At 45.2% G+C, this 17,635-nt stretch overlaps 1 protein-coding gene across 3 annotated transcripts in view; it reads left to right on the top strand.

Moving 5' to 3' along the window:
* RASGRP1 (RAS guanyl releasing protein 1) overlaps positions 1–17,635 on the top strand; it is a 315,245-nt gene that overhangs the window by 142,426 nt on the left and 155,184 nt on the right. Inside the window, exon 1 of one of the 3 annotated variants that reach the window (XM_068253919.1) lies at positions 8,930–8,950. The exons of the other annotated variants lie outside the window; for them this stretch is intronic. The gene's annotated coding sequence lies outside the window, so the exon portion shown is untranslated. Of the gene's footprint in view, positions 1–8,929; positions 8,951–17,635 lie in introns of those variants that run through there. 3 annotated transcript variants of the gene reach the window in all.

Here is a 17,635-nt window from a genome sequence, read left to right as displayed (position 1 = left end):
AAGAAAATCCAAAGTTGTCCATACACATTGATTTTTCTGATCAATATCTGGCCGATTCGGTGACATTGATGAAATCTGTCATACATTTGTTGCTCCAACATATCGATCAATTCACTTTCAATCTATTTTGTGCAGCTTATTGATTATCGGACGTGTTAGAAAATCTCTGTGCAAGGAGAACCAGGCAGGAATGGAGGCGGATTGATGGATCATAGTGGTGCAATGCTTAAAGAGAACCTGTACTGAGTAAAAATATTTAAAATAAACACATGAGGTAACTTCAAATGAACATTGCAGAGTTACCTTGCCATCAGTTCCTCTCAGAAGCTCACCATTTTCTTCTGACAATAATCACATCCAGTTCTGACAATATTTTGTCAGATCTGAAATATATCAGTTGCTGTCAGTAAAATATCAGTTGCTGTCAGTTATAGCTGAGAGGAAAACGGATGTACCAGGTAATGCCCATGTTTCCCTATGGCTCAAGTGGGCGATGTTACAGTTTAACAGTGTGCTGATCAGAAAGCTGTTATGGGTAATGGCTATTTTCAAAATGGAGGACGGAAAATTCCCTTGATCATAGTGAACAAATAGGACGCGGGACAGGAAAAAGACACTGAGGAGTAGACTACATGGAAGGTAAGTATGACTTGTGTATGCTAATTTTGACTTTTATTTTCAGTACAGGTTTTCTTTAAAGAGAACCTGTACTGAGTAAAATTATTTAAAATAAACACTCTAGGTAACTTCAAATGAACATTACATAGTTACCTTGCCATCAGTTCCTCTCAGAAGCTCACCATTTTCTTCTGACAATAATCCCTTCCAGTTCTGACAACATTTTGTCAGAACTGAAATATACCAGTTGCTGTCAGTTATATATCAGTTGCTGTCAGTTACATCTGAGAGTAGAACTGATGTGTCCATGTTTCCCTATGGCTCAAGTGGGCGATGTTACAGTTTAACTGTGTGCTGCCCAGAAAGCTGTTATGGTGTAATGGCCATTTTCAAAAAGGAGGACGAAGAATTCCATTGATCACAGTGGACAAACAGGATACAAGAGAGGAAAAAGAGATCGAGAAGTAGATTACACAGGAGGTAAGTATGACTTGTCTATGCTTATTTTGACTTTTAATTTTCAGTTCAGGTTTTCTTTAAAGCAGTACCATGCTTGCAGTTAAATCAATACTTGAAATATTTCACCTGAAGTCTATCGAAATTGAGTTTGCTGTTTACGGTAGGAATTGATCACTATCTCATTTGTATCAATCAGTTTGGCACAAGTGACCATAATCGACCCATGTATGGCTAGCTCAACACTACCCAATCAATTTACTATCAGGGAATGATTCCATGGATCCAGGGCCGGCGCTACAATGCAGGCAAGGGAGGGCAATTGCCCCCGAGCCCCAGAGTACTTATAGGGCCCCCCAGGCATCTTTCTTTTAAAAAGTTTATTTGGCTGGCTGCTGGTACCATTGCGTGTGTAGTGCAGGTGGGGGAAGTGAGTCAACAGCGGCAGGCAGGGGAATGAGGCAGGGCCTCCCCGAGTGCCCGCCCCCCCATATGCAGCGCAATGGGAGATACGAGAATATAACTCACCTTCGCCAGAAAATTCAGAAAGTCTTCTCCACTTCACACAGTCACAGCGTCTCCTCTCCTATTAGCGCCTCTCAGTACTGTGCCGCTGGAGGAGTTAGAGAGGAGAAACTGTGACTGTGTGAAGTGGAGAAGAGTTCCTGAACTTCCCGGCGGCGCTGACAGGTGAGTTGTACCATTGGCCCTTCTGTCGCGATGCCCACCACTCTGCATCTGAGGTTTGTGCAACTTAATCCTGGGGACACTTCTAGCTATCTATATAGAAGGGGGGGGGGGGGGGGGGCTCATCTAGCTATCTACATTGCAGGGGCTACCTAATTGGGGGGAAACTTTTGGCTATCTATACTGGATGGGGAGGCTACCTAATCATGGGGGGGGGGGGTATCTGGCTATCTAAACTGGAGGGGGGAGGCTACCTATTCATGGGGGACACATTTAGCTATCTGTACTGGGGGTGGCTACCTAAACATGGGGGCATGTCTAGCTATCTATACTGATAGGGGGGATGCATCTGGCTATCTATACTAGGAGGAGACTACCTAACACTGGGGAGCACAGCTGGCCTTTCAGGGGCGGTAGGGGGTCCATCAGGGGAAGGAGTTACTTTTGCCCCATGGAAGCTAGAACCGGCCCTGCATGGATCCAGATGCAATGAGCAGCTACAGACCTGTCAACAACCTCCCCTTTTTTAGGCAAAGTTATTGGAAAAGCTGTCTTGGACCCTCTACAATCTGGCTTCAAGAAACACCACAGCTGTGAAACCTCCAGTGGTTCAGATCTTTCTTGACTGATAGAACTCGGAGAGTATCTCTATGACCTGTGATGTACAGACCTGCACCCACCCAGGGGCGTTGCTAGGCTCCTAAGATATCCGGGGCACTTTTGGGCACTCCAGCTGGAAAATGGGTGTGGCCACTCACCAGAATGTGGGTGTGGACATGGGTGAAGCCAAATTTACATGAAATTAACAGTGGTCTAAGGACTACCCAGCAAAATGTTGGATGAAGCCCCCTCTCCAATAAAAAAAAATGCAGCATATCACATAAATAGGCAACATCACTTAAAGGGGAACTGAAGAGAGAGGTATATGGAGGCTGCCATGTTTATTTCCTTTTAAGCAATACCAGTTGCCTGGCAGCCCTGCTGAACCTCTGCCTCTGATACTATTAGCCACAGCCCCTGAACAAGCATGCAGCAGATCAGGTGTTTCAGACTTTAAAGTCAGATCTGACAAGACTAGCTGCATGCTTGTTTCTGATGTTATTCAGATACTACTGCAGAGAAATAGACCAGCAGGACTGCCAGGCAACTGTCATTGTTTAAAAGGAAATAAATATGGCAGCCTCCGTATACCTCTTACTTCAGTACCCCTTTAAACATAACTAGGCAGAGTTACCTGGCTTCTGTGCTCGCTGGTCTGGCTTTCTGCTGGGCAGGCTGTCCTGCTGCCACTCCCCCCATAGCATTCCCCAACCTTCTAGTGGACCCCCTCCCAGCATGCCTCCATAAAAGAACCACAGCTCCCTGCATGCCCCCATAAAGGCATCACAGTGCCCAGAATGGCACCACAGCACCCAGTATGCCCACAAAGAGGCACCCAGCACCCCCCCCCCCCCCCGATTGATGCACCACAGCATCCAGCATGCCCACCATTGAGGCATCACAGCTGACTGCCTGGGGACATCCGTGGCACCCCAGAATAGATCCGGGGCACGTGCCACTAATCTTTGGGGCTAGCAACGCCCCTGCCTGACCACTAAACTTTAGAGTGTCACAAGCCTTAATCCTATCTCCTCTGCTATTTGCCATGGACATGTTACCACTCAGTACAGTATATACAGTACTCAAGTATAAGCCGAGTTTTGGGGGGCCAAAAAGTTTTCCTAAAAGTGGGGGTCTCGGCTTATACTTGAATCACAAGTGTCCGCAGTTTTGTCTGTGTTAGGGGTGTGGCAGCAGTGTGTCTTAAAGTGTCCCTTATTCATATCTCAAAAAGTTGGGAGGTATGAATACAATGCATGTACTATGTAATCTTATGTACACAGTGGATAGAGCGCTCCTCCCTGGGCAGACCTGCCCCGGATACAACACACCCGTTTAATAGATCTGGATCGCTTCAAATATGATGTACAAGGTCCTGAAAGCGCTCTTTATCAGAGTCTATATAGTCCAAGCGTTATAAATAGTCCTTATCTTCCCTTCAGTGCATATAATCCTCTCACCAGATGTTGTTGCTGATTATATTATAGATCAGCAATGACAGCATTTGTTGATATCTCAATCTTCACCGGGATCCGCGTTCTCCAAGATATGAATTACCTCAAAGAAATATATATGGAACAAAACATGGCGTAATACTGTCACATGTATTGTGATAATCACCGTGCACCAACACACTGTGTATGCTTCCACCTCACGCTTATGAGCAAATTGTACGCTCACCAGATATTTATGCTGACCACGTGGACCACAGCCAGTGCGCTTGTAATTGATTAATCTCTCCTATAGATGTGTACGCGTTGACCTCACTCCACTGCGAAGTATCCAAGTTGCTACGAACTCAAATCAATAAAACAACATAGCGTAATCCAGTACACGGAATATGAATCTACTCCTCCACCTCAGTGCAAACAGCAAACCACCAGTGCCCCTAGACATGCATATAGTAACAAGTTGCGCTCACCGCATATAATGGCTGACCTCAAGATGACCAGCAATAGCGTTTGTATAATCTTCTATGGACGTTGTCATATATACAATCCAGTATCCTCCTCTTCCAGCCGTGTGCTCTCTCCTTTTCCTGCTACTTCCCTTCCTGCTGTTACATCACAGTGATGTACGGATCCCGGTGAAGATTGAGATATCAACTAATGCTGTCATTGTTGATCTATAATATAATCAGCAACAACATCTGGTGAGAGGATTATATGCACTGAAGGGAAGATAAGGACTATTTATAACGCTTGGCCTATATAGACTCTGATAAAGAGCGCTTTCAGAAACTTGTATTTCATATGTACTATGTAATGCTGAATTCTCTCGAGAAACACTTTCGGTTAATGGGAAAACAAACAAATAAAAAACAGGCAATAATACCATTGGAAGTACTTGAAACATCATAATATGTGTGTCTTTGTTTCAAAAAATTCACTGACGTAAAGGCTCAGAATGAGAAACTATTGATCATCGACTTGCTCCATGCTGGAAGGGCTTTGCTGCTACATTTGTTTATACCAACTCTTCCTCAGTCAGCCTGGAGTTTTTACAAGAGCATTCTGGGTAATCCACCCTCATGCTTACATTCTTTCACACACAACGACATTCTGAACATAAACAGACATATGCATTTGGCAACTGTAGCTAGAGCCATATTGGATTTTGCCATTGAATGTAGATGTCCCAAGTAAATTAATCATAATTCGTTCTAAAATAAACTACTCATAATAAGAACCATTTCATACTGCGCAATCTTTGCATAATAATATTTAATTTCTTTTTCTTTTGCTAGTCGCCAATGGAATCCACTGGCCACGATTGTGTATTTGGAAACTGAGTACAATTTGTTCTGTATTCTTCCTTGCCAGAAATAAGCTGAAGACAATTAAGAAAGCTGTTGCTTTGGAAGCCTGGCACTGAGATGTAGGAATTCTGCAAGCATAACATCACCCACATTTGTTGTAACTTGTTTTGTTTTTCAAAGAGGTTTCAGCATTGGGAAACAACTCATTACTGTATATAGGATGGACACAGTAATGTTATTTAAAGTGAACCTGAACCCAGGAACTTTGTTGCAGTCCTGGTTTCACAAATGCATTTTTTTCTGCTCAGTTATAGCTTATTCCCTTAGATTATTAGCACTGTCTCAGTGTTTAACCTTGATATGCAGGGACAGTGAAACCAAATTCTGTTGGGAGAGATGCAGAGGCATAGATAACCCTTTTTTTTTTCAAAACATTTTTATTAAGGCTTTTTGTTTTTTTCCCAGATTACAAGAGACAGTGGAACTGTATAAGCATATTCACATTCTATAAATTGTGCAGAAAACTGAAGTTCCAAAATCCCTTGCCCTTCCCTCCCTAGCCCTCCCCCCCCCCCCCTAAGAAACCCTCCCAGGGGTACACTGTGTCGCAACTACTACTGCCTTATTCCTAATAGTCAGACTATGGTGAAATACAAAACATTCCTAGGTCCGGATCTTGAGTTGGCCTAGCGTGCCTCCAATATCTTCCAGGCAGTACCACGAGGTATAAATTAAGTCTCTCATTAATGCTGAGATTTGCTGAGGGCTGAATTGGTGAACGATAAAGTTCCTCCATATCTTGAAAAACGTATTTGTTTTTAGTTCCTTTGATTGAAGGGTATTTAGTCTCTCCATATGGAAGATGTATAAAAGCTCCTGCTTCAAAGCCGTTAGACCTGGAGGGGAAGAATCAAGCCATTTGCATAGAATCGCTCTTCTAGCTGCTATCATTATAATATGACACATAAGGGAAGGGCTCTCCTGCGTCAACTTAGAAGAAGTAAGAAAATAATTAAATAACATGAGCATTTGTGACTTTAATAATTTCTTTTTGCATATCTTATTTGTATATTTAAGTACCATATCCCAAAAAGCCTGGATTCTAGGACATTCCCACATACAGTGTATTAGATCAGCATCGGCTAGGCCACATTTCGGGCAGTTTGGGTTGTAACCAGGGGGGGTTATCTTGTATTTAATGTTAAATGCATATTTGCCTCTATGGATGAAGAGCAAATGAGACGATCTCCACTTTTCATCCCTAATGATTTTTCTAACCATCATGTTACCCTCAAGGATCTGTGTCCCCACCCCTTCTTCGCTCAATATTTGTTCCCACTTTTTCATGGCGTTCGATGCTATGTTGAGGTTTGACAGATCTCTAATTGCTGCATATAGTTCTGCTAGTGAGATATGTTTAGTAGTTGGTTTTAGTATGGCATCAAACTTTGTAGGAGTCATAATAGAGGATTCTGATCGCAGAACTGCGGCAGACATAGATCTCACCTGAGCATAGGTTAAAAAGTCCCCTGCAGGTAAGTTATACTTCTGTCTCAGTTCAGCAAAAGAAATCCACTTCCCTTCTTTTATGTTAAACATATGGCCCAAGGATTTGATCCCTTTCTCTTCCCATTTTGCAAAGGCTTTTTGTTGGATACTAGAAGGAAAATTAGGATTGCCCCAGATTGGGAGATATTTGGATATTTTATATGGAAGATGGCATTTCTTTCTAACCGCTTTCCAAGCTGCAATTGTATCTCTAAAGATAGCGTTCTGTGTAAAGCTCAACACACACCATACAATCTTGGTTGTACAGATTTAGCAAATCTATGTAATATAAGGGCCAACAGATTAAAAATACCTTGAATGATTGATTGGATAAGCTCTTGTACTACATGAAAGTGGTAAGATTGAACAACCAAGATTGTATGGTGTGTGTTGAGCCTTAGTCTCAGGGGGAGGTTCTTAAGAGAGGCGTGCAAGAGTCCAGTTAGTGACCAGGGGAGCGCCTGCTCTTGTTCTAATTTTGTGTTTGAGTATTGTTCGCTTGAAGTGACCCATAGATAACCCTTTAATGTCTAAAGCAGCATGTCAAACCACAACACAGCAGCCTCCAGGAAATGGAGACAGTAGATTCTTCAGCTCTCACTAGCAAGAAGGGATAACACTGTGCAGTAGTAAATAGTGTTATTTAGGTTAAAGATGACAGGAATGGGATAAAGTGTTGGAAAGTTTAGTGTAGGTTTATTTTAAGCCATGGTGTGCTCCATAAACTATAGTTGTGGATACCCTGGACTATCCTCTCTTGCTTGGTGCATGGTGCCGTCAGCAGCTAATTTACCAGCAAGCTTCCATCATGTGTCTCTAAACAAGACAGAAAGTAAGACTGTTTTGGCACTATCTAGTTTGTATAATACCAGAATATTGTTCACCACACTTGGTATCATATGTCTGGGGCTAAAAGCAGAGGCATATGGAGAATGCTCCAGTCTTTGTTTGCACACACATCCCGTAATATTTTGAGCTGTAGGGCAATAGTAATTAGCCAACTGTCGTCATATTCTCCCATCTTCAGTCAGGACTTGTCTGAATATACAACAGAGAAGCAGAACAGTGGCAAGACCTAAGGAGAATCCCTTTGATCTACTCTTATGGCCCATACTCACGGGCTACAATTGTCACCGCAACCACGTGGCACGCGCGTGATGCGGCGACAGGTCGCCCGTGAGTATGAGGCGCGGCGCAACACGGGCGCGCACCCTGAACCGTCGCTCATCGCTGCTGTCGACAGGCGATTGACGCGGTCAATCGCCTGGCGACAGTTACCGCGCAACTTCGCCACAACTGTCGCTAGTCCGCGTGTGTATGTTGACTAGCGACAGCAACCAGCAGGGAATACCATGAGCTTCCGGCGGGGGGGAGGAACGTCGGCGATAGCTTCCGCCGCAGCAGTTGCCAGGTCCCTCCGCCGTGTGTATTCGGAGGGACCTGGCGACCAGCTGTCGCCTATCTGTCACGCACACGCTCCCGTGTGCTAGCGACAGCAACAATTGTAGCCCGTGAGTATGGGCCATTACATCACTGTTGGCTTGTTGCACCACTGGTGTGTTGCAATTTCAATTTACCGTGTATTGAAACAGAGCTCACTACATGTTATGGACTTGCAGTCCTAAAGCTACATACACACGGGCTACAACTGTCGCCGCAACCACGTGGCACGTGCGTGCTGCCAGTGTGTATGGCGCACGCGCCCCCCGAATCGTCACTACTCAGAGCTGTCGCCGGGCGATTGGCGCAGCAACTTTGGGGCGACAGTTGCCGCCGCAACTTCGCCGCAACTGTCGCTAGTCCGCGTGTGTATGCGGACTAGCGACAGCACCCATAGGCAATACACGGAGCTTCCAGCGGGGGGGGGGGGCGGAACGTCAGCGACAGCTTCCGTCGCATCACTAATCCCTCTTCTGCCGTGTGTATGCGGAGGGACCTGGCGACGAGCTGTCACCGATCTGTCGCGCACACGCTCCCGTGTGCTAGCGACGAGCTAAATTTGTAGCCCATTACTCACACCTGAGTTTCTCCATTAACATGAGAATACTGGGTGAACTGTAATACAATGGATTTTTTGATATGTACAGTATGTCTTAACAACTTACTGTAAACATAGTTATAACTGAAAATGCTTAGGAGAGCAGGATCATTTCTGACTCCTTCGTTTTCTCAATAATTGATAAAATCATGTTACTCTACATTCTTCTTTATATCTTCTAGATACAGTACATTCAAGCTACAGGCGATGGCATGTATGCATTTTTCCACAGAATTACAAGCTAGGTGTGTACCTTTTAAAGCACTCAAACCATTGCTAACCATTCTTGCTATATACAGCATACTATACTGTATATTGGGATTTATGAAACTTGAATAGCAGAGAAGTGAACATGTGTTAACACCTATCACTTAACTACATTTAACAGAATTTGAAATAAAAGTACCTGATTAGGAGCAGTAATTTGAAGAGAACACAGCTGTACTACATTGCACTTAAATTCATGTTAAAGTTTATTAAATTTCCCATTAGTGTAAAAAAATACATATGTATAAGTTACATACATGAGTGCACTGTACTAGTACTCCTTTTCTCAAGACCATATAAGCAGTATCATGCCCCATACTCAACCTTCTCCTTTTTGTCTATATAAACAGTATCATTCCCAGTACTCAACTATTTCTTTTTGTCCGTATAAACAATATCTTGTACAGTACTCTGCTTTTTCTGTAGACTGTATAAGCAGTATCTTGCACAGTACTTTCCCATTACTGTTTATCCATACAAACAAAATCATGCACAGTGCTCAACCACTTCTGTTTGTCCATATAAACAGAATAAGGTGCAGTACTCAGTCTTTTCTCTAGACCAGTGCTGTCCAACTTCACGGGCACGGAGGGCCGTTTTTTTCCCAGACCACATGGTGGAGGGCCGGCAGACCTCCGAATTCCCCCCCCGGGGAAAAAAAATCTAGCAGAAGATTTCTCCACAAAATGCAATTAACAGTGATATATTCCCCACAAAGTACAACCAGATTGGCCGCAGATTTATACACAAAATGCAATCAAATTGGCCGCAGATTTATACACAAAATGCAATCAGATTGGCCACAGATTTGCCCACAAAATGCAGTCAGATTGGCAAAATGCAGTCAGATTGGCCGCAGATTCGCCCACAAAATGCAGTCAGATCGGCCGCAGATTCGCCCACAAAATGCAGTCAGATCGGCCACAGATTCGCCCACGAAATGCAGTCAGATCGGCCGCAGATTCGCCCACGAAATGCAGTCAGATCGGCCGCAGATTCGCCCACAAAATGCAGTGAAATCGGTTGCAGATTCGCCCACAAAATGCAGTCAGATCGGCTGCAGATTCGCTCACAAAATGCAGTCAGATCGGCTGCAGATTCTCCCACAAAATGCAGTCAGATCGGCTGCAGATTCGCCCACAAAATGCAGTCAGATCGGCCGCAGATTCTCCCACAAAATGCAGTCAGATCGGCTGCAGATTCGCCCACAAAATGCTGTCAGATCGGCTGCAGATTCGCCCACAAAATGCAGTCAGGTTGGCTGCTACAATGTAATATATACAGCCCCTCTCTGCTCTGCTCCGCTCCCCTCACCTCATTCCCCGTTTCCCCCGTGCTGCCGCCGCCTCACATCGGACCGGGCAGGAGAGGAGATAAGAACCAGCCACACCACCCGCAGATTTATACACAAAATGCAATCAGATTGGCCGCAGATTTATACACAAAATGCAATCAGATTGGCGCAGATTTGCCCACAAAATGCAGTCAGATTGGCAAAATGCAGTCAGATTGGCCGCAGATTTTCCCCACAAAATGCAGTCAGATCGGCCACAGATTTGCCCACAAAATGCAGTCAGCTCGGCCGCAGATTTGCCCACAAAATGCAGTCAGATCGGCCACAGATTCGCCCACAAAATGCAGTCAGATTGGCCACAGATTCGCCCACAAAATGCAGTCAGCTCGGCCGCAGATCCGTCCATGAAATGCAGTCAGATCGGCCTCAGATTCGCCCACAAAATGCAGTCAGCTCGGCCGCAGATTCGCCCACAAAATGCAGTCAGCTCGGCCGCAGATTCGTCCACAAAATGCAGTCAGCTCGGCCGCAGATTTGCCCACAAAATGCAGTCAGATCGGCCGCAGATTCTCCCACAAAATGCAGTCAGATCGGCTGCAGATTCTCCCACAAAATGCAGTCAAATCGGCTGCAGATTTGCCCACAAAATGCAGTCAGATCGGTTGCAGATTTGCCCACAAAATGCAGTCAGATAGGCTGCAGATTCGCCCACAAAATGCAGTCACATCGGCTGCAGATTCGCTCACAAAATGCAGTCAGATCGGCTGCAGATTCTCCCACAAAATGCAGTCGAATCGGCTGCAGATTCGCCCACAAAATGCAGTCAGATCGGCTGCAGATTCGCCTACAAAATGCAGTCAGATCAGCTGCAGATTCGCCCACAAAATGCAGTCAGATCGGCTGCAGATTCGCTCACAAAATGCAGTCAGATCGGCTGCAGATTCGCCCACAAAATGCAGTCAGATCGACCGCAGATTCTCCCACAAAATGCAGTCAGATCGGCTGCAGATTCTCCCACAAAATGCAGTCAAATCGGCTGCAGATTCGCCCACAAAATGCAGTCAGATCGGCTGCAGATTCGCTCACAAAATGCAGTCAGATCGGCTGCAGATTCGCCCACAAAATGCAGTCAGGTTGGCTGCTACAATGTAATACATACAGCCCCTCTCTGCTCTGCTCCGCTCCCCTCACCTCGTTCCCCGTTTCCCCCGTGCTGCCGCCGCCTCACCTCAAATCGGGCCGGGCAGGAGAGGAGATAAGAACCAGCGCACGGCAGCCGTGCGGTGAATTTAAATGCAGGAAGTGACATCATCGGTCACGTCCAGCATTTAAAGTCCCCCGTGCGGCTGCCATGCGCCGGTGTGGCTGGTTCTTATCTCCTCTCCTGCCCGCCGCCAACCTGAGTGAGGCGGCGGCAGCAGCAGCATCGGGGGAGTGGAGCAGAGGGGGGGGCTGTAAATTCACATTATAGCAGCCGCCTCGGGGGACTTACATGCAGGAAAAGATTTATATAAAAAAAAAAAAAAAAAAAAAAAAAGTCCCCTCAGCTCGGGGGTTAACACTGCCACAGCAGGGGGCCGCAGCAGAAGGCTTGGCGGGCCGCCAGTGTCTATGAACAAAGTTTATACATTGGTTCAAAACTGTAGAAGATGGTTTAAACAAGGACTCTTATGCTGGTACAATGGGATTTAAATGCCACAATTTTTTTTATTTTTCTATCTTTTCATTTATTTTTTGTGTCATATGCTGGTAAGATGGTGTTTGCTGTCACTATTCAGTTTATTTGCTTTCATGTGCTGGGAAGATGGTTTTAACCACTTCACCACTGAGGGGTTTTACCCCCTGACCACCAGAGCAATTTTCACCTTTCAGCGCTCCTTCCATTCATTCGTCTATAACTTTATTATTACTTATCCCAATGAAATGAACTATATCTTGTTTTTTTTGCCACCAATTAGGCTTTCTTTAGGTGGGACATTATGCCAAGAATTATTTTATTCTAAATGTGTTTTAATGGGGAAATAGGAAAAAATGTGGGAAAAAATTATTATTTTTCAGTTTTCGGCCATTATAGTTTTTAAATAAAGCATGCTACTGTAATTAAAACCCATGAAATGTATTAACCTATTTGTCCCGGTTATAAAACCATTTAAATTATGTCCCTATCACAATGTTTGGCGACAATATTTTATTTGGAAATAAAGGTGCATTTTTTTCAGTTTTGCATCCATCTCTAATTACAAGCCCGCAGTTTATAAAGTAACAGTGTTATACCCTCTTGACATAAATATTTAAAAAGTTCAGTCCCTAAGGTAACTATTTATGTTTTTTTTTTATTGTATTTTTTTTTTTTTTTTTATTACAAAAAAAAATAAAAATTGGGGAGTGTGGGAGGTAATGAGTAAATTTATTGTGTAAATGTAATGTTTGTATATGTAAAATGCTTTTAGGGTGTAGTTTACTATTTGGCCACAAGATGGCCACAGAGTGTTTGTTTACATGCGACCTGTAAGCGTCCGGAAGGACGCTTACAGGAAGCAGTAGGAGGCTGGGAGACGCACAATGATCTTGCTGTTTCTGAAAGAAGCAGCAGATCATTGCGGGGGCTAGATCAACGAACGGGAATGTATTTTCCCGTTCATTGATCTCCGGGCGAGCGGGCGGCGGCGTGCACGAGCGGCGGGTGCGCGCGCACGAGCGGCGGGAGCGCGGACAGCGGCGGTAGCGCGGAAGGTACGGATTTCTCCGTCCCTGGTTTTTTAGGAGGGAAAAAAGGGGCGGAGAAATTCGTACCGCTGGGGAAATACCACAATTCTCTTTAGCTTAGAATTAATGGTGCATGTAATCAGCCTAGTTAAAATTTGAACTCGATTTTACCATATCTCCCCATCACCATATCTCCCCATCACCAGAGTGCTTTATGTTATGTTGAGGAAACTGTTGATCTTATCAATTTAGCCAGGATGCCTGGGAAAGCCTCCTGAAGTAAAGTTTAATTACATTTATGATTGCTAAGGAATCTTTCTCCTCTGTATGTCAGTATATACTGTATAAGCTGTGTTTTTCAGTTTTTGTCAGTAGCAAAAAAGTTTCTGTACCGTGTTAGCCAAACAAATTATATAGGTAGAAAAAAACAACGTTTTGTAAAAAATAATACCTTTAGGCATATTTCCAGATGTTAGCTGAAGTAAAACACTGATGCAGGTAAATGGTAAACACTATGGTTGCACTAACTCACTGGCTCCAGCCTGCTGATCACCTGACACCTAACGGATAAACAGTATACAGCACAACTGTCATCTTCGTGTTTACCATTTACCTGCATCAGTGTTTTACTTCAGCTAACATCTAGAAATATGCCTGAAGGAGGGGACTAGATCCCAGAAAGCTTGCATCATTTAACTCTATTAATTAGCCATTAACCTCCTTAGCGGTAACCCCGTGTGTGACACGGGGTAAGCCGCCGGAGGGTGCCGCTCAGGCCCTGCTGGGCCAATTGACATAATTTTTTTTTAAACACGCAGCTAGCACTTTGCTAGCTGCGTGTTTGGTCTGATCGCCGCCGCCGATGCGCCGCTACCCGCCGCGGATACAGCCCCCCCCCGCATACCCCTTGCGCAGCCTGGCCAATCGCCGCCAGGCTGCGCTATGGGGTGGATCGGGACTCCCTGTGACGTCACGACGCCCAAGACGTCGATGATGTCACTCCGTTCGTCGCCATGGCGACGGGGGAAGCCCTCAAGGAAATCCCGTTCAGAACGGGATTTCCTTATGGGCAAACAGCGCCGGCGGCGATCGGAATATACGAGGAATGCCGCAGGGAGGGGGGAAGCATGTAGCTAGCGCCAGGCTAGCTACATGCAAAAAAAAAAATTCTCCCGCGGCCGCGCAACCAGGGGTCTAGTCCTGGAAAAAGAAGTGAGTGGACTCACCCGGCGCGCCGCGCCAAAATATGGGCGTGGTCAAGCATAATGTGGGCATGGTCATGGGTGGGGCCAAATATACATGACCTTAGCAGTGATGTAAAAGGTCTGCCAGGGAAGTTTGAGCTCTGCCGTAGTGTATCCCCCCAAAATAGATGTAATCTGACAGCATTTCACCAAAAAGACACATAATCTGGTAGAAGTTCCTCCAAAATACAGATAATATGGAAGTGGTTCCCCCAAAATTGACAGTGTGGCAGCAGCAGTTCCCCCAACATACACATAATTTGGAAGCAGTTCCCCAAAATACGCGAAACCTGGCAGCGGATCACCCAAAATACATGTAACACCCAAAATACATATAATCTGGCAGCAGTGGTCCCCCAAACATACACAATCTGGCAGCAGTTCCCCTAAATACGCATAATCTGGCAGCAGTCGTTCCCCTAACATACACATAATCTGGCAGCTGTTCCCCAAAATACACGTAATCTGGCAGCAGCTGTTCCTCTAACATAATCTGGCAGCTGTTCCCCAAAATACATAACAGCAGATAATCTGACAGCAGTTCCCTCAAAATAGGTACCCCCAGCATAGGTAGCCAGGTCTATAGGTGTCCCCAGTATAAGTAGCCATGAGTATAGTAGTCCCCAGTATATGTAGCCAGAGGTATATGTGCCTAGTATATGTAGCCAGGGGTATATATCCCTAGTATATGTAGCCAGGGGTATACGTGCCCAGTATATGTATCCAGGGGTATACGTGCCCAGTATATGTAGCCAGCGGTATACGTGCCCAGTATATGTAGCCAGGGGTATACGTGCCCACTATATGTAGTCAGGGGGGTATATGTGCCTAGTATATGTAGCCAGGGGTATATATGCCCAGTATATGTAGTCAGGGGGTATATATGCCCAGTATATGTAGTCAGGGGGTATATATGCCCAGTATATGTAGCCAGGGGTATATATGCCCAGTATATGTAGCCAGGGGTATATATGCCCAGTATATGTAGCCAGGTGTATATATGCCCAGTATATGTAGCCAGGGGTATATATGCCCAGTATATGTAGCCAGAGGTATATATGCCCAGTATATGCAGCCAGGGGGTATATGTGCCCAGTATATGTAGCCAGGGGTATATATGCCCAGTATATGTAGCCAGGGGTATATATGCCCAGTAAATGTAGCCAGGGGTATATATGCCCAGTATATGTAGGCAGGGGTATATGTGCCCATATGTAGCCAGGGGTATATGTGCCCATATGTAGCCAGGGGTATATGTGCCCAGTATATGTAGCCAGGGGTATATGTGCCCAGAATAGGTGTCCCCCAGCAGGAGGGGAGCAGCGCTGTGGAAGGAGAGCTGTGAGCAGCACCTTGGGGTGCTCTCCTTTCCTCGCTCTCCCCTCCTGAAGTAATGTGCGCGCAGCCGGCAGCGGGCGGGACTTACCTCTCCTCGTCGTCGGAACTCCGGATCTGCGTGCCGCAAGTCTGGTCTGATACAGACCAGAGCAGCTGCACGCAGATCCGACGCCGGAACGAGGAGAGGTAAGTCCCGCCCGCTGCCGGCTGCCTGCACTTTACTTCAGGAGGGGAGAGCAAGGGAAAGAGAGCACCTAAGGTGAGGGGAGGGGTGGGAAATGGCCCCCCTTCTCCACCGCTGCTCACAGCTCTCTTTCCACTGCGCTGCTCCCCTCCCAACATGGCAGGGTGAACGGCGTCCACCCCAGGGAAATAGTAAGTGGACGCCGTTCACCCGCGTCCACGCACCACTCGACCCCTGCGCGCAACCAAGGGAATTAAACCGCCAGGGGGGTTAAAAGGTATTATTTTTTACAAAACGTCAGTTTTTGTCAGGAACCAAGTCCGACGAAGGCTTTTTATAAGCCGAAAGCTCACTGTTTATTCATCTCTAAGTTAGCCAATAAATGGTATCATCCTGATTCAAAACTCCTTGCTTTTACTGATGGCTAACACGGTACAACAGTCTACTGCTTCTCTAGACCATATAAACTGTATCATGTACAATACTCAACTTTTTGCATTTGTCCTTATTAATAGTATCATGTACAGTTTGCAACCCTTTGTGTTAGTTCAAATGAAGTGTATCATGTACAGTACTCAAGCTTATTTGATGTTGTGAATGTTTTAACTCACCAACAATCAGTTTACTTAAAGAGAACCCGAGGTGGGATTTACTTATGTTAGTGGGGCACAGAGACTGGTTGTGCACACTAACACCAGCCTCTGTTGCCCCATGGTCTGCCTCCAGGACCCCCCTGCGCGCCGCTATACCCCTCGCAGTGCTAGCGACACACAGCGTGACCCACTTATGAACTTTTTATACTTTTGTATCATGTTTTAGTTTCAATAAAGTTTTATTGAGGAAAATAGCATATCCAACAGCAAAATATACATTTTATAACATATGTATATGATGTACACAACAGGATTAATATAGCGTAAGGGTAGACGTGACAACAGTTTAAACTTGCATACTGATTGCTAAAAAAGAAGAAGAGGGCATGGTAATAAAGTTCACAGTATGTCAAGGCACTTTAATAGTAACTTACGGAGTTGAGGAGGCAGCCTGTTAACAATGCGGCTAGCTTAGACAAGTCTAAACAAGTCTAAAACTTAAAATAGGAGAAACATAATAAGAGAAAATAAAAGAAACGAAGAACAACAAGAAAAGGGTACCCGTACCGACCCAGGAGTTATGGTAATAAAATAGATATGATTTTAGAAAGCCATAAAAGTGTTGTTATGATTGCAAGGAAGACCTCTCTACTCCTCCCCTCCCCCCTTTTCTTTTCCCTTTTCTTTCCCCTTTTCTTTCTCCCCTCTCTTCAAACCTCGCCCCCTTTTTTTGTGTTGTTCTTTGATATATTTCCTATTTCAGTGTGTTAGAATAAATTGAGGGTCTCCTGGGCATCCGCGGAGGAGGTAGCTTGGACCCACGGTAGCCAAATTTTATCAAAGTGGTGCGTCCTGTCCAGCAGGTTAGCCTTGATCTTTTCATTTAGCATTGTGGTGTGGATACGGTCAAGAACACATCGAAAAGATAAGTTCTTCTGTTGCCACTGGAATGCTATGTAGGTTTTTACAGTATTCATGATATGCTGAATCAGTTTATGATGAGCATATGAGATTGCGTCCGGCTGTAGGCCCAAAAGACAAATCGCCGGGTCTACCGTTAGCTGAATAAGTAAGGTAGAATTTATTTGGCGGATTACTTTATTCCAAAGGGCAGCCACAACTGGACAGGACCACCAAGTATGATACATAGAACCTAGGACCGAACATCCCCTGAAACATAGGTTTGATTTGTCATGGCAGATTTGGTGGAGTCGTTCAGGTACCAGGTAGGATCTATGAAGAACACGGATCGAGGACTCCATATGTGTTACACATAAGCTGCCCCTTGAGAGGGTTTCAAAACA

This window comes from Hyperolius riggenbachi, chromosome 9, assembly GCF_040937935.1.
Source record: "Hyperolius riggenbachi isolate aHypRig1 chromosome 9, aHypRig1.pri, whole genome shotgun sequence".
In the NCBI taxonomy this organism is placed as follows: Eukaryota; Metazoa; Chordata; class Amphibia; order Anura; family Hyperoliidae; genus Hyperolius; species Hyperolius riggenbachi.
This window is presented reverse-complemented; position numbering and strand designations above follow the sequence as displayed.